Below are 22,159 nucleotides of genomic sequence, written 5' to 3'. Positions count from 1 at the left end.
GAAAGCCTATTACAAAAGGGAGGTCTAAATCTCATGGACTTAAATGAAAAATTTTGACTGAAAATACAGGAAACTCAGCTGAAAGAAGGATGGCTATGATCTTTGCTTGGGAATGGCCTAGAGCAGGGGTGTCAAACTTCTGGCCTGTGGGCTGGACACGTCATGCAGAAGCCGCGCCCACCCATTGGCAGCAATGGCAAAACTGTCCCGATACGTTGCGCAACATCACGTAATGTCGCGAGTTTCACTTGTCTGGCCTAGAGCAATGATTTGCAGCATCAAACAGGACTGGAATAAATTCTAACAATCTGTGAAGCTCTTTATGACCCTGAAGAAAGAGAGCAGTGATAGATGTCATTGTTGACCACCAGAGGTCAGGCTAAGCCTACCAATAAGACAAAGGCCACTCTTGAAGACAGCAAAGTTCACATTTTGGACAGAGAGGACCGCTGGTTTGAAAGAAGGGTCAAAGAGGCCATCTGTGTCAAAATTCAACAGACCTCTCTCAACAGAGGGAGAGAGATACAACATCATCTATCTCCAGTCTACAACACAGTCCTTTCTTTCAGCAGTTCCAAAAAGGCTTCACACCCATTTGCACCACTCAGGTGACCCTGAGGACACAGATAAACCTGCAGGTAGCATGACTCACTAAAAGGATTCAAATGACTCTCTCTCTCTCTCTCTCTCTCTCTCTCTCTCTCTCTCTCTCTCTCTCTCTCTCTCTCTCTCACACACACACACACACACACACACACACACACACACACACACTTTCCCTGGCTTGCCCCCACAACTGGGGTTTCCTTCCTGGCAGTCCGGGTCCTGTGAGAGGGCAAGCAGCAGCAACGGTTGTGTCGAGCCCCGTGGGGTGGGTTCCAGGTCTCGCTTTTCCCCTTTGCAAAACGGGCTTCAATTGAGCTGTGCTCTGACTTCAGGCACTGTTCCTTGGGAATCCTTTCTCCCCACCCCAAAAAGCAGGGCTTTTACTCGCTTTTCACGCTGCGAAAGGGTGAGTCGTGCAAAGCGCGGCAGCGCGAAAAGCAAGTAAAAGCCCTGGGTTTGGGGGTGGGGAGGAACGGGATCAGCATTTCTGAGCAGGACTTCTGAGTGTGGCTCAGCTGAGCCCAGGCTCCTGCCCAGCTCACTTGCTTGCAGAAAACAGGCTGCTTGCTAAGTGAGCTGGGCAGCAGCCCAGGATCAGCTGAGCCGCGCTCAGAAGTCACGCTCAGAAACGCTGATCCCGGGCTCCCGCCCAGCTCACTTAGCAAGCAGCCTCTTTTCTGCAAGTAAGTAAGCTGGGCGGGAGCCTGGGATCAGCGTTTCTGAGTGTGACATATGAGCACGGCTCAGCTGATTGTGGGCTCGGCTCACTTGCTTGCAGAAAATAGGCTGCTTGCTAAGTGAAGCCCCAGGATCAGCGGGCTACCTGGCGGCTTCACTTAGCAAGCAGTATGTTTTCCTCAAGCGAGCTGGGCAGGAGCCGTTCGCTTGCTAGCCCTTCCCCCCCAAACACACCACTTGCTCACTCACCCTTCCTTGCTGGCCGCTCCACTCGCTGTTCCTCTGAAAACAGGCCAGTCTGCCCGTTTTATACTTTTTCTTCTCTCCACCCTCCTCCTTTTCTCCTCCGGGTGCACCGGAAGCTCCAATTAGCATGTCGCCACAGATCCTGGGGATTCTGGCAGGTTCTGCAGCTCCAGCTGATCTCCAGGTCTGTGTGACTCTGTTTTGACTCGTTCCCTCCCCCACTGTAATTAGCTGGGCTTGCGTACCACCACCCAGGGGCTCGCGTACCACCAGTGGTACGCTTACCACCGGTTGAAAAGTAGACAACTTAAACTCTAGAGGCAACGAAAGGTCTTTCAAAAGCTGACCAAAGGTCCAGTTCATTAGCAGCTCTGCATTCCCTCCATTTAGTTTCATTCATCAAGGTAACCAAAGTAGTCTCAGTGCCATATTCTATATTCTAAAACCCAGGATGGAAGTGAGTCCAGGTAATTGTTCCAAAGTATCTGGCAGAAAGCCACCACATTCCAATTTACAGAGGAATGGAATATTTCAGTCTGCCCTGTAATCATAGAGAACATTCAGGTAAAGGGAGAGCTTTTTTAAATAAAGGTTGTATAATTTAAGCAAGCAGGGATCTGCCACATCCTTCCTTAGTGGTATTATCTGCCTTCCTTAATCATGGGGTCATTCCTGTCCCATCTGATTTAATCCTCTAAAAGGGTACTCAGCAAGCAAGCAGGTGATAGTTAACAGTCTCTACATATCCTATCTGGTGGTTACCAGTCACCCTGTATCCTATCTGACTCTGATGTACAAGTTCAAAAGAATCCACATGAACAGGATAAGCCATTCCAAAGTTGCTTTCTTGTGATCACCCTCTACAATGAAATCCAAGCCAAAGTACACCCCCAATTTATTTTATCTTCAAAGAATGAGCCTCTGACTATTCTGGCTCCCTCCTCAACATGATTATGGAGAAGATGGCACACAATACGGGAAGGCATTTCTGACCAGTTCTGTCCAGATCCAGCCGAGGCAGAGAAGCACAGGAAGCACTCTATCATATCCACAGACTGCCATGGTTTAAAAATCTCAGATGGCTCCAATGAATATTTGATCTGCAAAGACATTCTCCATTTAGACTCCAGCCTTTACAAATCAAGGAACCAAATGAACTTTGCTAAGAAGAAGAGATGAGTTTAAGAACAGTCTCAATCACCCAAGTCATCTTACAAATCAGCTACGGTTTAAATATCTTGCATGCTTGTATCAGTGACTCTATTTATATTTTCATACCTGGCCAAAACAACTTTGGCCCTTCTCTTATACAATTCAGAACATAAATCACCTTCATGTACAGTATTTTTTCCCCAAGGTTTCATCTCTCCAAGTTCTTTCTTTCTCTCATTTTTCAAAACTGAATTTTCATGGGCACTCAACTTTTCTCTGTAATTCCAGTAATTTTTCATATCCTCTGGAACTTTCTTTCTTTGCTGAAGACACTCTATATCCTGGGCCAAGCTCATACCATATTTAACCATTGCATGAGCTTCTACTGTAAAAAACAATAGATGCATGCCACAATTTAAGAATATACAGGAAGGTAATGCCAGTAGCAGAGACACTGTGGAGTTCACAGGGAAGGCATTTCACAACCTGAAAAGTTGCTTTCTCACACATTTCTAATTGACAGTCTGTGTTGAACCCATGATTAATGAGTGCTCAGTGTGTTGTGTATAAAAGCTTTACAAGCCCAACTGCTGGATATGTCAGGGCAGAATATTGTATACATACTCTGTGTCCATCCCAGGGAGCATTACAGGTTTACTCCAGTAAGTATTTACTTTTAATAAAATGTATGATGATCACAGCTTCTCTTTCTGGGAAATCTCTTATGGATATTGGCCCTGGAAGGCATTTACATTTGCATTTTCATATGGAGAAACAGTCACCCTGCCAAAATTATCTTTAATAATTAAAAGGGCTTATCATTAAGTTCTTTCCATTTTCTCTCAAACATGAGTTGTTGTTGTTGTTAGCTGCGAAGTCGTGTCCGACCCATCGCGACCCTATGGACAACATTCCTCCAGGCCTTCCTGTCCTCTACCATCTTCTGGAGTCCATTTAAGCTCACGCCTACTGCTTCAGTGACTCCATCCAGCCACCTCATTCTCTGTCGTCCCCTTCTTCTCTTGCCCTCGATCTTTCCCAGCATTAGGCTCTTCTCCAGTGAGTCCTTCCTTCTCATTAGGTGGCCAAAGTACTTGAGTTTTAGCTTCAGGATCTGGCCTTCTAAAGAGCAGTCAGGATTGATCTCCTCTAGGACTGACCGGTTTGATCGCCTTGCGGTCCAAGGGACTCGCAGGAGTCTTCTCCAGCACCACAGTTCAAAGGCCTCAATTCTTTGGCGCTCAGCCTTTCTTATGGTCCAACTTTCACTGCCATACGTTGCAACTGGGAAGACCATAGCCTTGACTATACGCACTTTTGTTGACAGGGTGATGTCTCTGCTTTTTAGTGTGCTGTCTAGATTTGCCATGGCTTTCCTCCCCAGGAGCAAGCGTCTTTTAATTTCTTGGCTACAGTCCCCATCTGCAGTGATCTTGGAGCCCAGGAAAATAAAATCTGTCACTACCTCCATTTCTTCCCCATCTATTTGCCAGGAATTGAGAGGGCCAGATGCCATGATCTTGGTTTTCTTAATGTTAAGTTTCAACCCAAGTTTTGCACTCTCCTTCTTCACCTGTAACAAGAGGCTCTTTAGTTCTTCTTCACTTTCTGCCATTAGAGTGGTATCATCTGCATATCTTAGGTTGTTGATATTTCTTCCGGCAATCTTAATTCCAACTTTTGATTCATCTAGCCCTGCCTTTCTCATGATGTGCTCTGCATATAAGTTAAATAGGCAGGGCGACAGTATACAGCCTTGCCGGACTCCTTTCCCAATTTTGAACCAATCAGTGGTTCCGTGTCCAGTTCTCACTGTTGCTTCTTGACCCGCATATAGGTTTCTCAAGAGACAAATAAGATGGTCTGGTACTCCCATCTCTTTAAGAACTTGCCACAGTTTGTTATGATCCACACAATCAAAGGCTTTAGCATAGTCAATGAAGCAGAAGTAGATGTTTTTCTGGAACTCCCTAGCTTTCTCCATGATCCAGCGTATGTTGGCAATTTGATCTCTAGTTCCTCTGCCTCTTCGAAATCCTGCCTGCACTTCTGGTAGTTCTCGATCCACATACTGCTGAAGTCTAGCTTGTAGGATTTTAAGCATGACTTTACTAGCATGAGAAATGAGTGCAATGGTGCGATAGTTTGAACATTCTTTGGCACTGCCTTTCTTTGGAATTGGAATGTAAACTGATCTTTTCCAATCCTGTGGCCATTGTTGAGTTTTCCAAATTTGCTGGCAAATTGAGTGTAGCACTTTTACTGCATTGTCTTTTAAGATTTTGAATAGCTCAGCTGGAATACTGTCACTTCCACTAGCTTTGTTGTTGCTCAGCTTTTCTAAGGCCCACTTCACTTCACATTCTAGGATGTCTGGCTCGAGGTCAGTGACCACCTCATTGTGATTATCAGGGACGTTAAGCTCATTCTTGTATAGTTCTTCTGTGTAATTTTGCCACCTCTTCTTAATCTCTTCTGCCTCTGTTAGGTCCCTGCCATTTTGGTCCTTTATCATGCCCATTTTTGCATGAAACGTTCCCTTCATCTCTCCAATTTTCTTGAAGAGATTTCTGGTCCTCCCTATTCTATTATTTTCTTCTATTTCTTTGCACTGTTCATTGAAGAAGGCATTCTTATCTCTTCTAGCTATTCTCTGGAATTCTGCATTCAATTGGGTGTATCTTTCTTTTTCTCCCTTGCCTTTCGCTTCCCTCCTTTCCTCAGCTATTTGCAAAGCTTCCTCAGACAGCCATTTTGCTTTCTTGCATTTCTTTTTCTTTGGGATGGTTTTGGTTGCTACCTGTTGTACAATGTCGCGAACCTCTGTCCATAGTTCTTCAGGCACTCTGTCTATCAGATCTAATTCCTTAAATCTATTTGTCACCTCTACTGTATATTCAACAGGGATATGATTTAATTCATACCTGAGTGGCCTAGTGCTTTTCCCTACTTTCTTCAGTTTAAGCCTAAACTTTGCAAGGAGAAGCTCATGGTCTGAGCCACAGTCAGCTCCTGGTCTTGTTTTTACTGACTGTATAGAGCTTCTCCATCTTTGGCTGCAGAGCATATAGTCAATCTGATTTCTGTGTTGACCATCTGGTGATGTCCATGTGTAGAGCCGTCTCTTGGGTTGTTGGAAAAGAGTGTTTGCTATGACCATTGTATTCTCTTGACAGAATTCTATCAGCCTGTGCCCTGCTTCATTTTGCACTCCAAGGCCAAACTTGCCTGTTATTCCAGTTATCTTTTGGCTTCCTACTTTAGCATTCCAATCCCCCATGATGATAAGAACATCATTTTTTGGTGTTAGTTCTATAAGGTGCTGTAGTGCTTCATAGAACTGGTCAATTTCATCCTCTTCAGCACTGGTGGTTGGGGCATAGACCTGGACTACTGTGATATTGAATGGTTTGCCTTGGATTCGAACTGAGATCATTCTGTCATTTTGAGGATTGTATCCCAGTATTGCTTTTCCTACTCTTTTATTGACTATGAAGGCTACTCCATTTCTTCTGAAGGATTCTTGCCCACAGTAGTATACCTGATGGTCATCTGAATTAAATTCACCCATTCCTGTCCATTTTAGTTCGCTGATACCTAAGATGTCAATGTTCAGTCTTGTCATCTCTTGTTTGACCACGTCCAGTTTTCCTTGATTCATGGATCTTACATTCCAGGTTCCTATGGAGAAAAAATCTTTACAGCATCGGACTTTCCTTTCACCACCAGACATATCCACAGCTGAGCGTCCTTTCGGCTTTGGCCCAGTCGCTTCATTCTTTCTGGCGCTACTAGTACTAGCCCTCTGCTCTTCCCCAGTAGCATATTGGACACCTTCCGACCTGAGGGGCTCATCTTCCAGCGTCATATCGTTTTGCCTTTTGGTACTGTCCATAGGGTTTTCATGGCAAAGATACTGGAGTGGTTTGCCATTTCCTTCTCCAGTGGATCACGTTTTGTCAGAACTCTCTGCTATGACCTGTCCGTCTTGGGTGGCCCTGCACGGCATAGCTCATAGCTTCATTGAATTACGCAAGCCCCTTCGCCACGACAAGGCAGTAATCCATGAAGGGGCAAACATGAGTAAAACAATAAATTAAACAATAAATTAAATTGCATATCTTTATATTGTTTTACTCAAACATGAGTAAAACAATATAAAGATATGCAATTTAATAATCTGGGGAAATGTATCTTAATAATTATGTACAAATGTTCCATATAGTAGGAAAATATGCAAATGTCAAACTTATACTAAACACACAAGCCCAGTACACATAGTATAATATGTCTGCTTAAGCATCTTGGATACTATTAAACTTGGCTTAAAACTTTATGGTCAAGAGACTTAAAAAGGATCCTTTGTTCTATTCTTTTTTTTTAAGCCTCAGTTCTCTGAAAGTGCAACAGTGCAAAGTAAGGCAGATTTGGTGCAGAAAGATGAAAAGAAATCCTATATTGAAAGTCCATGTTGAACAACAAACTTCATTCCTGCTCAGCTGCTAAACAATATGAATTGAGCCTGCATTATGTATGACCCTTTATTGCATATATTTAGGCCTCTTACTCTTAAGTGCTCCCTCTGCCATCATTACTCCAAAAGGACTATTTCCAGAGCTGTGTGAAGTGTATATTCTAGTTCTGAAACTGTTCATTTTCTCCTATAGTGCCTGCTTTTTCCTGGAAAGCAGGACAATCAAATCATTGCAGTGGTGTTTTATGTCCTTTGGAAATAAATCCTCCAGAGCTGGAACCAGTTTGGGTTCATGTTCAGCCTATAACCAGAATACCATGAAGATTTATCCTTCTAGAGCAGGGCTTTTCAACTGGTGGTAGGCATACCACCAGTGGTACGCGAGTCCCTGGGTGGTGGTACATGAGCCCAGCCTAGCTAATTACAGTGGGGGAGGGAACGAGTCAAAAGAGAGTCACACAGACCTGGAGATCAGCTGGAGCTGCAGAGCTTGCCAGAATCCCCAGGATCTGTGGCGACATGCTAATTGGAGCTTCCGGTGCACCCAGAAGAGAAGAAAAAGTATAAAAGGGGCAGACCAGCCTGTTTTCAGAGGAACAGCGAGTGGACTGGCGAGCGAGGAAGGGTGAGTGAGTGTTATGTATTTACATGTTATGATTATACACACAAGTTATTAATATAGTTCAACGGGGCTGAGGTAAAGCCGCGGCAGCTTTTGACAGCTGTCAAAAGCTGCCGGAGAACAACCACGCAAGCGCAAGCCGGCTGACAGCTCTCGGCTGTCAAAGTCGCCGGCTACCGTGCACGCGCCACCAGTTAGACAGCTCCGAGCTGTCAAACCAGCCTGACGCCGATTGGCTGAAACAAACAAGCGGGAAACCAGCACAGCCCCGATTGGTTAAATACCTGACAGCTGTAGTATAAATAGAAGCTCTGTTTATTTGTTCCTTGCCTGGTTCCAGAATAAAGTTGAGTTCTGTTTAAGCCTGCTGTCCTGCCTGCTCCTTTAAAGCAGTGAGCAAGTGATGTGTTTGGGGGGGAAGGGCTAGCAAGCGAACGGCTCCTGCCCAGCTCACTTGCGAAAAACATACTGCTTGCTAAGTGAAGCCCCAGGATCAGCGCCGGGTAGCCCGCTGATCCTGTGGCTTCACTTAGCAAGCAGCCTATTTTCTGCAAGCAAGTGAGCTGGGCAGGAGCCCACGATCAACTGAGCCGTGCTCAGAAGTCACGCTCAGAAACGCTGATCCTGGGCTCCTGCACAGCTCACTTACTTGCGGAAAATAGGCTGCTTGCTAAGTGAGCTGGGCATGAGCCCGGGATCAGTGTTTTTCAGCACGACTTCTGAGCACGGCTCAGCTGATCCTGGGCTCATGCCCAGCTCACTTGCTTGCAGAAAAGAGGCTGCTTGCTAAGGGAGCTGGGCACCCCGGGGGAAGGGTGTTTGGTTTTTATTCCCCCCACCTCTGCTGGGTTGTTGCAGCAGGTTTTGGTCACTTCACATGACCCTGGGATACTGTGACCATCATAAATATGAATCAGTTCCCAAGCATCTGAATGTAAATCACAAGACCCTGAAGATGCTGCAACATTCCAGCTGATTGGCGCTTCTTCTGGGCTCAGCAGAAGCATCAGGATCAGCGGCAAGCTCCAGCTGGAGCCTGGCGCTGATCCTGTTGCTTCCACTGAGCCCTGATAGCCCTGCAACTCCAGCCGTCTCTCGCTCAGGCTTGTGAGATGCTACCACCAGTTCTGCTCATTCCCCTCCCCCACTACCACTTTTCTAGGATGGTTGCGTACCATCTGCCAGGTGCCAATGTACCACAGGTGGTACCCATACCACTGGTTGAAAAGCCTTGTTCCAGACCATTGTTTCTTGGAAGGCTGAACTGCCAGATTACATGGGTAATCTTCCAGGACATCTTCCACTCATGTGGCTACTTTCTCAGTCAAGAATACTTATACCTCTGTTAAAAATGAGTGATCTTTTTCTTTTTTTCAGAAGCCTGAAAGGGTTTTCCTTCAGAACAATTATATCTTTACAATCAATTTTCAACTTCAACTCAAAGTGATTATGTATGTCAAATGTGATGAATTCTATGCCAGACTCTTGAAAAGAGGCATAGATTGCTGTATTACCAAAAAGAAAAAAAGAACAAGACTTGGCCTCCAATAAGAATCATAGACCAATTTCATTATTAAACAATGATTATAATTTTTTTTACAACAATATTGGCTGAGATGCAGAGAATCTGGATGCACAGAAAGCTTTTAATAATTTGAACTGGGATTTTATGTTTGAAGTGGTGGAAAATATGGACAAATATGGATTTGGGGGAATTTTTACAAGGGATTGTTGATTTATACATAGGAAAGCACATATTGTTGTTAATGGTATTCCGACAAAATTATGTGAGATACAAAAAGAGACATGACAAGAATGCTCCTTGTCCTCTTTATTTTTTATCTTAGTTTTGGAGGTGTTAAACAGAAACATAAGACAAGATGAGCAAATTAGAGATTTGCAAATAAAGAAAGGGACTTACAAATTCAGAGCATTGACTTAGTTTGGTCCACAGAAAATATATATAGCACACTCATTTGTAATAAATAATAGAGAATATTTCCTAAAACCTCTCTAATTTTCACCCCAGGAAGTTTTCTTTAGAAGAGAAATGATGGCTACAGAAGCTAGGATGGTTTATGATGATTTATTGGCTTTTATTGAAAGAAAAACTAAATTAAAAATGAGGGAAGAGTTGGAAAAGAAAGGTTAGATTTGTCAATGTTTTGCTTATGCATAATTGTTACTAAGATTTAAATTGAATAAAAAGAACTATGTTTGATGAAAAATAAAAGTTTATGTAGCCAATCCACTTTTGTACTCCTTGCTTGAGAAAAATAAAAAATGAGGTTTTGGTTTTAGGACTTGATAATTAGATTATTATGATTATAGAAATACTGTGATGATAGGTAGGTAGGTAGACAGACAGACAGACAGATAGATGGATGATGGATTTGAATGGGGATTATGTCAAAAAGTAATGTAATGTTGTAGTTTTCTAATGTGTATAATAAAAGTTCTGTATCTGTGAGTGTCTGTCATTGATAACCAAATGGAGGTTTATTTCCGAATTGCCCTCGTATTAAAACTCTCCTGTCTGTTTGTAACCGTTAGTTGAAATAGTGCATGACACAGAGACAATTTTTAAAGCAAGGTGCTACAAGTGGGCAAGCATAAAGAATGTGTCCAAAATCCAGGACCTATTGCTTCTGTGGAATTTCAAGGCTCTTCAGACTAGCTGTATTCATAAACCTGTGGCCGTTGCAAGTCCTTATCGCAAAGTCAATGGAGAATCCAGCAGGAAACTCCCATTTCTTTTTTTGCCCACCCACGATCATTCTATTTCTTTGTTCAGGTAAGGAAATACCTCTGAAATGATGACCCAATGGGTCATAGTTGCCTACTATGTCATTAAAAACTGATCTTGGTACATCATCAAAACTAATTCCCTTACTTATTTAATTCTTTTGTAATATATAGCTGTGAACAAAGGTGTTTTACCAGAACTGTTCTCTGCATGACAAATGCTATGACAAGTACAAATATAAGTAAGAAGACAAAATAATGAGAAGGTGATAATGAAAACCTCAGAGTGTTCTTGTAGAATTTGCTGGAAGCAAAATTTTAACTATGACTCTGCACTGCATCTCAAATAACAATATCTCAGCTGCTGTCTTTCAATGCTCAGTTTCTGTTAAACAGCAGCTTGTACACAGTTAGGCAATAGGTGTCTTCCGGATATTTTAGAACATAGTTCCCATTAAATCCCAGCAAATATGGCCAAAATTCTTGGAGGACATCAGTTTTCTTACCTTTGTTTATGCTGGGACAGGCTACAAAGTTTTCTTATACTTACCTAATGTTTTCTGCAATGTGTTGCAGAGAGCAAGGACACAAAACCAGGAGTGCAGTGGCTCTGTGGTTAGAATGGAGATTTGTCAATTGGCAAATCCAAGTTCGAGACCTGGGTACTGCATGGTGGGGTGAACTCCCACCACTCACTCCAGCTTGTCCACCTAGCAGTACAAAGGCATGTGCAAATGTGAGTAGATGAATAGGTACTTCTGTGGTAACCCGCACAGAGACGAGAAGGGAGGTCCCATTGGATATCTCCCAGGCAACAGTGATGTCGCTAGCTAATACCTCTCAACCTTGGTGGCTGCCTTCACGTCCTGTCCAATGCCGAACATCTACTGTCTCCAATACAGTAGACTCCCAGCTTTCTGTAAAATCACCATACGCTAAATAGCAAATAAATAAGAACACAACATTAGAGTTAATAAAAGGAATAAGCAAGATCTTTCAAGTCATAGTATGGACTGTACCATATATTTAGCAACACCATTATTTATGTTTTCCCTTCAGTAGCACAAAGACTCATAAAGTTTTCAGATACTCATTAAGAGACTGGTCAAGAGAAGAGCCATTTCTTCTGTGGCTGCTGCCCCTTTGGAACACTCTGCCCCGGCCCCCAGGGTGAGGGCTCTCCTTCTGATGTTCCATAAAGGCCTAATGACCAGGCTTTGCCAGTTGGCCTGAGGCCCAAATGGGTTGCATCACACTGGAGGTGACTAATGGATTAAGACGCCACTTCCCCTGTGTGTGTGTATGTGTGTGTATATCTATACACACACACACACACACACACACATGTAAGTGGGTTTGGGTTTTTTTGGTCAGACCTTGGGTTTTTGAACTTGCTATACTGCAGTTCTATTATTATGATTTCTTTTGCCTTGAAGCTCCAAACCTAGGAGTGTTAAGCAGGGCTCAAGTCTCTACTGGGATACACTGTGTATTCAAATTTCTTTTTGCTGACAAAAAGTTAAATGGGAGGCTAGGATAACTATTTCCAGCTTCTTTGCTCTCATCAACTAGCCATACCCTTTGTGGGATTCAAACCTAGGCAGGCTGCATACTAGGCAGTTGTATTAACCTCTAGGCCACCAGCTCTCCTCCCCTCTTTTTCAGCCAGACCAAGGGGATATATGTGTAAGTTGTTGTTTTTTTCTGGTCATACTGGTTTAATGCACCTTGGGTTTTTGAACTTGCTATACTGTAGTTCTATTATTATGATTTCTTTTGCCTTGCAGCTCCAACCTAGGAACATTAAGCAGGGCTCAAGTTGCTACTGGAATACATTGTGTATTCCCATTTAACTCTTTGTCAGCAAAAAGAAATTTGAATACCAGTCTGACCAGAAATATATATATATATATAGCATGCAGATACACATAGGTTACAGTTAAAAAACTTTAATTAGCTGGTGAAATGTTATTTGAGTTTGTTTTCTTTTGTTTGTCTATGCAACGTGATCAGGGGTGTGGGTTGGGTTTTTGCTTTTTGTGTGTTTTGGTTTTTTTGCTTTTACCGGTAATTGTTTTTTATATTGGGTTTTTATCTTTGCAAGCTGCCGGGAGTCACTGAAAGTGAGTTGGGTGGGTATATAAATTTTCATAAATTAAATTTGCACAGATCTGAATTATTTGGTGCTCTATTCATTGATCTTTTATTGAACATGAATACTTAGCCAATCCCCATAGTTGGGTTGTCTTCAGAAACCCACTTTAAGAAGACAAAGAAGGAAAGGCAGTGCCACACAGAATGCTACTGAAACATTCCCAACAACAATCAAGATAAGCCTAAGCAGGAAGAAGCCATGAGTAGTCTAGCCAGCAGGACATTCAAAGACTTCTCGAAGACCTATGAGTCAGATGCTGCTGAGAGCAAAGAAAGAAAAGGGCAATTTACGTAACCTATGAAGTTTAATTCAGGATCCTCAAGCATCTTAATTAGGAGGTTACTTATTTCAGTACACAACTTCGCTTCTTAGTCGAAGCTACCTGTATCAGTAATTGTTTCTAAATATAGGTTGGCATTTCTAATCCCATGCCACTTAAGCATTGCTTCAAGATAATTCATAATCTGTGTAACGTCTCTCCTGGAGCACTTCTACCCGATCAACAGAACAGGAGGTACAAACAAAAACAAGAATCCAAAGAAAATTGAGCCTGAAAAAGCCACTTGTGACTCACAGTTCAGACAGATCTTCTTGGAATCCCTGCTCCATAGGGGGGGGGGGGGAAACTACTGCTGATATGCATTTTGGTGATTATGCTAATGGAATTCATATGCCATAAATGCAGATTGTTTAGCATTGCAATGCAGTGAAATACTAGAAATGTTACCGCTATGAAATTAGAAGAAAATCTCAACTTTTATTTTAATTAAAATTTAATTGAAACTGAAAATGTGCAAATATTATATCCCACTTTCAGACAGTAGAACAGGGGTGTCAAACTCAATTTCATTGAGGGCCACATCAGCATTGCGGTTGCCCTCAAGGGGCCGGGTGGGTGTGGCCAGGGTGGGCGTGGCCTACTGGGTGGGTGTGGCTAGAGTGCGTATGGCCTACTGGGTGGGCATGGCCAGCTCTACATCGTTCGCATCAAGGGTGCCTATGGGGGCCTGGGCAGGAGTGGGACAGATCTGAGGGTCTCTGGCAGAAGGAGGATCTCTGGGCTGGGGCCAAGGCAATGGGGGCCGTTCCCTCACTGTTTCCAGGATGGCTTCGCGGGCCGCATGAAACCACTTTGTGGGCCGGATCCGGCCCCCGGGCCTTGTGTTTGACATGTCTGCAGTAGAACCTGGTACTGAAGTTAAGCAACATGCACTTGAATCCAGGCCTACTGAACTCATTCAGCATTCAGGTTTATCAATCTCTTCTTTGGAAATACATCAAAAGGAACAGCTGAGCTGCATATCTGAGACTCAGATCTACTGGATCCATGCTTTTAGTAATTTTAAATCATACCAACAAAGCAAAGCAACACCCATAGGATCACCACTCTCAGGACTCATAGCAGAGACTGCTATGCAGTATCTAGAAACTGTAGAACACCCACACATAAAACCAAAAGTATGAATACAATCACACAAAAGTATAGATGCATCCACACATAGAACCCAAAGTGTGGATCTATCAGCAAACAATCAAGCTCAGAGAGTACCAAAGACTTCACAATGGAAACTCCAACATTGTGACAGATTGTCTATTGTTCATTAGCCAACATTAGTAAACTATATTTAAATTGAAAGAAACTTCATATTTACAGCCTTAGTTTGTCATCAAATTAGTAGTAAAAAAAATTTTTTAACCTTCAATACTTCAGAATGTATTTTCCACTTCACTTATCTCCTGAATTGGCTTCAGCTAGTTTTGTACTTCAAAGAATGATCCCCCAATCTTTAGGGGAAATGATGATGATGTTATCCATTCAGTTGGGTGATTCTATAGGCCAGGTGTCTCCACATCTTCCAATCTTGCACTACTTCTTTGAGTTTTTCTATGCTCTGGCAGGTGTTATCTTTGATGGTTTCCAGCCATCATGTTTTTTGGCAGCCTGGCTTCCTTTTACCACTAACTCTTCCCAATATAATTACTTTCTCCAATGAATTCCCCTACATGACATGGCCAAAATAAGTGTGACCCAGAGTGGACAGCCAGTCCTTAGTTAAAATTGGATTTGATGAGTTAAATTATATTATTGTTGTTATTTGGATAAGAAAATGATATTATGATTTGAAAATAAATGTCCCAGGTGGTGGAGCAGTGGGCTAATGCCTCCTTAAGTAACACCAGCTGCCTGCAATTAGTGCAGGTTCGCATCCCACCAGGCTCAAGGTTGACTCAGCTTTCCATCCTTCCGAGGTAGGTAAAATGAGGACCCAGATTGTTGGGGGCAATTAAGCTGACTTTGTAATAATGCTGCTTGGGGGGTGGTGAAAGCCCTAATAAGCAGGCATATACATAGAATGAAGGCTACTGCTAAGCTTGTAAGCCGCCCTGAGTCTTCGGAGAAGGGCAGGGGATATAAATGGAATTAAAATATATATATATAAAGTGAGTAAATCAGAACTCATTATCCTTAATCACTGGGATGGAAACTGTCAGAAAATCAGCACAGATAATAATATAGTTGGACAGCTCACCAATTCAAGCAGGTTTTTCCCCCTATTCATAGTGGAATGTAGGATTTATATTCTATGAAAACTATGAATGTTTAGTTAATGCAATTTTCCATATAGGGATACTAAGGTTATACAATATTGTGGGTGAATCAGTGATCAAAATATCAATAATAAACTAGAAAATAAGATTAAAATCAGTGCTTTTTTGTAAGAAAAAAGGTGCTGGAACTTACATCTTGTTAATCTTTTATTCACCTTTCGCATGTAGTCAATCACTATATACACACTCACACACATCAGTTGTGTAACGAAACATAATGGTTGCTGCCCGCAGTAAGCACTCAGCACGGGACCACATGATCAATCACAAACAAAGCAGCCGGACAAAGTACGCTTGCATCAGACTCAACACACAAGCAGCCCGCATGCACCATTTTAATGATTTTGCCATCGACCTGTTACGCTCGACAGGGCAATTCAAGTCCACATGGACCAAACATCAAATTTTCAAAAGTTACTTTTAAAACTTGGAAAATCCGTCAATAAAAGATGCTGGAACTCCATTCCTATGAGTTCTACAGTATGACAAAAAAAAGCACTGGGTAAAATAATAATGAAAATGTAAAAACACAGATGTTAAAAATACTTAATCAAGAGTAAGCACCAATTTAACTTTCGAGCGTTCATAGCTGACCTCTTAGAAGAGTTGCTGCAGATCTTTACTTGTACCAGAGTGAAATAAATTACTGTTGTATTCACTAAGGCTATTAGACCTAGGATTCACAGTTCTCAGCTACATACATCAACTTTTGTGATAATTGCTAACAAAAAGTATCTGCAGAAGTGGTATAACTAGAGCTGGATTTAAAAACTGAAGTAAAATGGCTCCGCATGACTGGCATCAAGATATGGCCTGCAAACACATATATGTGAGTTTCATGAAGTCATGAATGTACAATGTACATAATGACAACATGTGTCATTTTTACATTTATGACCACTGGGTGGTAGCCAAGAGTTACAGAATGCCCTTTATCTCTTTTGAATCCCATAAAAGTTATCCAGATTTCTGCAATACAGCTATTCCCATCTTAGGGAAAGAAACCTAGGGGATAAATCAAATCTTCAGCACCTACTCCAAAGCATTACAGTAACCTTTAGAATACCTGTAATATCCAGTGCCATTTCACACAGGTAATTAGGTTTAAGTACTCTTATAACGAAAATAGCAGTAAATGTAGGCACCATTGTGCTAGAGGTCTATAATCTTGCATGTATATATATGAGAATAAACATTTTGAACACAGTGATAAATCATTCAAATTAAGTAGCAGGCAGGGAATTATGATGCACGGTTCACAAAAGTTCTAGATGTAATTAACCAGCAAATAAGTCAAATTGTTAGGACCCACCCCAATCCACATCTTAGGAAATAAGAACTCTTGGAGCCAGGGTTGTCCAAAAGAAAAAAGTTTACTAGGATGAGATCGGTTGTGGCAATACAAGACGGGATCTAACAGAGTTACATTTCAATCCTATATAAAGCATTCCCATTTCAGCCCCCTTCCCTCATCCATTTGGTCATGCTCACATCATTTACTTAGGTGTCAGGCCCTTTCATGGGAAAGGGAACTCTCCTTGTGTTTATTGTTATTGCTTCTTCCTTTTCAGTTGCAAATGGAGATGCAACCCAGATCTCTCTCTCCCCCTGTCCCTCCCCCCAGATCAAAAGCTTCCCTGGTCTTTGAAGACAGCCTATTGCAATCTGAGTAACCATCCTCTTCCCCCACCCTTGGAGAGATGGCAGAATCCCCAGAATAAGCACAATATTCTACCCATACATTAATGAAATGTGATATAAATGGATTCTGACACAAATGTTCAACAAGATATCTCAGCATACAGGCAGAAACAATGTATTTAAACTATGTGTTGATAGGTGACTTTATTAAAAAGTAATATAGAAACATGCAGATCATATAATCTTTGGAAAGCTTTACATAATTATAGAGTAAAATGAATAAGGTATATTTGGAAATAAGATCTGAAATTCTGAAAATAAAACTTAATATCTTTTTGTGATGAGGAGTGTTTTTATTTTACGATATTCTGTTACAGACTCCAGCCTCTGCAAAATTAAGCAGCAATTATTTTTATACCTTTTAAAAAAAAATAAGAGGCTTTATTCAGAATGGTCACTATCATGGCACTTTGAGAATGAGTAAACTATAACTGAAATAATATTTTGAAAATAAATTGAAAACTTGGAATATAGAACATCTAGAGGTAATCCACCAGAACACGAGAAACAAATGTTCATACAGAATAAATTCACGTTGTACACTAAAAGAATATTGAACAAAATCTCTAGGGGAAAATGGTTATATCAAAGTTCTGGGTATCACAGGAAATCACAGCTGTGCAAAAGGCAAGTGGGAATAATGGCATAAATTACTCTGAAAACTCATTGGAAACACTACCAAAGGCAGTGTCATATTCCTCTAACCAGGGCATGAAACATTTTTTCATATAACATCCTTGTGATTTTTTTTTGTCTCATCCCCAGCCCACATTTGAATCAGTTTAAAGCTGTCTTCAGCTGTTCCAATTCCAAAGTAGTGTTTCTCTCTTCTGACACTTTCTACTATGAAGACAATTTAGTGTGCTCCCTCAACTATATGGTTGAAAACGTCATCATGCCTGGGATCCGATTGGCCAATTTAGGTCTGTAGTCCTGTCTCCTCCTCTCCAGCCATTGAGCACTGCCATCTATGACCATTTGGGCTTGGCCTAAAGGAGAAAGAGAAACATCTGGTTTCTGCAGAAATGTTTGTCCAAGTAACGTGTTTCCCAAAGTTCTGTTCAGTCTTAAGCAAGTTCCTAATATGTACAGGTTGTGCACTTTTTTTGGAAACGTGCTATGCCTTCTTTGTACAGGTTTAGCCCTCTTCTATAACACTATATCTTGAACACTATACCAGTGCTCAAAAAACAAGGCTTTCGAGGGCTTTACTCAAGCTTAGTTGAAATAGGGAAAGAGACTCATTTCCTGACAGGTTTATTTCAGGTTTTTCACTGCTTCTCTAATAAGAGGCTTGGTTTGGCTTGCTTGCTTTTCATTCATTAAATGTGTAAGATCGCGTGGTCACACAAGAGGAACACTCAGGTGGGCGTGAAAGATTCATTATTGAAGTCAGGACTCGCAAGCTTGCAAGGGGCTTACCTGGTGTGCTTTTATACCTGCCCAGGTGAATGCCAACCAATAGCTTCAAACCTGGGCTTCCCGCCAGTGCAGGTAGCCAATCGTTTTAAACCCTGGCTTCCCGCCAGGTCTGGCTACAGCCCGGGGCTGTCATACCTGTTTAAACCAGGCTTTCCCACCAAATGCGGTTATAGCCTGGAGCTGTCCAGCCCCGCGCCTCCTGCTGTGCTGACAGTTTGTGTATGCTGGAACTGCATACACTACAAAATGTATATGCCACCCGTCTCACTCTCCCACGTTATTGCTATCTTTATTATTTTGGTTGAGGGGCTGATGCCATTTTGCCTAATCCATAAACTACAACCTCACGCTATTGGCCATCACCATTCACTGCCAGCACTGTTGTCCCCTTGTAGAACAAATCAAGGATGTGGCTGGCTTGTAACCAATCATTCTCTCCTCCTATGTGCCATGTCTCTCTGATCGCCTTATTGGACAGGTCATCGCTACAGAGGAAGAAGGTGAGGTGAAGTAGAGAACAGGACTCTGATCAAAAGCTCCTTTCAGTTCTCCTCTGTGTCTCTGATCCGTCAGTTGGAACAGTTTTGAACCTAGCTCTAGCACCAACGAATGCTAGACCTGTGTTCGGAAATAACCCTAGCAGCAGGTCACAGGCACAGAACACTATCTCACTTGGTGCTTGCTAGACAACTAATCTAAGAGGTGGATAAACCTGCCATGCCAAGCAGCTATCTACATGTGCCCAGCTCCAACCCACAACATTAGTGGTGGCTTTTCCCATCAGCAGGTGACACTCAAGGGGAAGGAAAGCAAAGGAGAGAAAATCGACTGCTCACTTTCCTTAAATTGGCACATACTAAACTTCTCACCAGCCTAGTTACTGAGTCAGAATGGGATCTGGCCGTTCAGACTGTAGAGTTACATTTTTCTGCTAATCCACAGAACGATGGATTATACCTGTGCACAGCTCTCAAGCTGGGTTCAGAGAAATCCAGCACAGACCAGCTTAACTAAAGTAGAATTGCTGACGTTCATACAGAAAAGATCATTCAAGCCAAACCCTGCTCTGCATTGTTGCTCAACAAATTTCCCTCAAGACATAGAACAATAATGACAACAATACTGGTAATTGAACAGTCTGGCTAAAATAGTTTCCAGTTTAACTAAGGCAACAGCCTGTGGGGAAAATTTTTATCTTTCCTATGCTGGGCTAAGGAAAATGTGAAACCCATTTTTCTCTATAGCAGGTTTCATTCCCTCCCTGTTCTTCCCATCCCTCACAACACTGCCATGCTTAGTGTTGCATTTTGCCACTCCTTGCAAAGAACAGGCTCTGAGAGCTCCACCTGTACTGTCAAGATACCCATCTCTTCCCTCCTCGTGGGAAAAGCAGGAAAGTTCACTAACTTAGCTGGAATGTCAAGTAAATTCTTTTCTTTGATACAGTCACTGTATCGTCCCTGTCTAAATGTATATTTGCCAGTGGTGGGATACAGCCAGTTCGCACCACTTCGGCAGAACTGATAGCTAATTTGCTGTTGCCCAGGCCAGAATGGACTTCCAGAAGCGGCATCCACACATAGAACAAGTTGTTCACATATTTGAATCCCACCACTGATTTGAGCCCTGTTTAAAACATAATCTCTGTCAAGAATAATATCTGTTAAGAAAACCAAGATCATGGCATCCGGCCCTCTCAATTCCTGGCAAATAGATGGGGAAGAAATGGAGGTAGTGACAGATTTTATTTTCCTGGGCTCCAAGATCACCGCAGATGGGGACTGTAGCCAAGAAATTAAAAGACGCTTGCTCCTCGGGAGAAAAGCCATGGCAAATCTAGATAGCACACTAAAAAGCAGAGATATCACCCTGTCAACAAAAGTGTGTATAGTCAAGGCTATGGTCTTCCCAGTTGCAAGGTATGGCAGTGAAAGTTGGACCATAAAAAAGGCTGAGCGTCAAAGAATCGAGGCCTTTGAACTATGGTGCTGGAGAAGACTCTTGCGAGTCCCTTGGACTGCAAGGTGATCAAACCAGTCAGTCCTAGAGGAGATCAACCCTGACTGCTCTTTAGAAGGCCAGATCCTGAAGCTAAAACTCAAATACTTTGGCCACCTGATGAGAAGGAAGGACTCACTGGAGAAGAGCCTAATAGTGGGAAAGATTGAGGGCAAGAGAAGAAGGGGACGACAGAGAATGAGGTGGCTGGATGGAGTCACTGAAGCAGTAGGCGTGAGCTTAAATGGACTCCAGAAGATGGTAGAGGACAGGAAGGCCTGCAGGAACGTTGTCCATAGGGTCGCGATGGGTCGGACACGACTTCACAACTAACAACAACAACATCTGTCATGGAAAAACCCAATGAAAAAGACAAGAGACAGCAACACAAAACAATAATTCTTACTTTAAGATTCAGAGGTTTATTTTGCTAATAATTTGGAACATAGCAAGCATAATAATATATTAACAGAGGGATAGAATCAAGATCATGTGAAGTGTTAATACCACTTTACAATGCCTTGGTAAGGCCACACTTGGAATACTGCATCCAGTTTTGGTCACCACGATGTAAAAAAGATGTTGAGACTCTAGAAAGAGTACAGAGAAGAGCAACAAAGATGATTGGGGGACTGGAGGCTAAAACATATAGGGAACGGTTGCTGGAATTGGGTATGTGCAGTTTAATGAAGAGAAGAGTAAGGGGTGACATGATAGCAGTGTTCCAATATCTCAGGGGCTGCCACAAAGAAGTCAAGCTATTCTCCAAAGCACCTGAAAGCAGGACAAGAAGCAACGGATGGAAACTAGTCAAGGAGAGAAACAACCTAGAACTAAGGAGAAACTTCCTGACAGTTAGAACAATTAACCAGTGGAACAACCTGCCTCCAGAAGTGGTGAATGCTCCAACACTGGAAGTTTTTAAGAAGAGACTGGACAGCCATTTGTCTGAAATGGAATAGGGTTTCCTGCCTGAGCAGGGGATTGGACTAGATGAGCTCCAAGGTCCCTTCCAACTTATTATTATTATTATTATTATTATTATTATTATTATTATTATTATTATTATTGTCATCATCATCATCAACAACAACAACAACAACCAATACAAATCCTAAAGGCTTTAATTTAGCCACATTATGAACTATTAGTGATTTCCAAGATCCTCAGTTGCTCCTCAGGAGCATGTTAAGTGCCATCTAACCTTCATCCAGCAGTACATCACAAATTATTTTATATTTTCTATCTATTTAGTTTTCTTGGTAAAAATACAGGAATAGTTTATCATTGGTTTCTCCTAAGCAGTATGAATTGATATCTTCACCTCCTAGGCTGTGACCTTCATCCTTTGGATGACCATGCTAGCAATATTTATAATTTTTAATTTATGCTGACCATCCAAAATTGAATTGACTAGATGGGAAGTGTGCAAATCTTTGAAGTAAGTAAATAAACAGTTAAATATATAATATATCTCATTTCACAAATATATGATAATGTATCTGGCTACTGTATAAATCTGTACTGATTTGCACCTGATTTATAGCAATCAATGATATCTGTAGTCTCGCAACTTTTAAATTGTTATTTCCTTTTTCCCCCTTAATGCAGTATTTTGCAATGCCAGAAAAGGTATTTTGAACAATCTGGTGTCAATTTTTACTTTATGAATTAAAACTACAGGCTTTTCTCCAACATTTCTCCTCCTTCCTTTTTTTTGTTCTGTTTTCATTTGTGGTAATTTTTAGTT

The sequence above is a fragment of the Vipera ursinii genome (genome assembly GCF_947247035.1).
Source record: "Vipera ursinii genome assembly, chromosome: 1".
In the NCBI taxonomy this organism is placed as follows: Eukaryota; Metazoa; Chordata; class Lepidosauria; order Squamata; family Viperidae; genus Vipera; species Vipera ursinii.
This window is presented reverse-complemented; position numbering follows the sequence as displayed.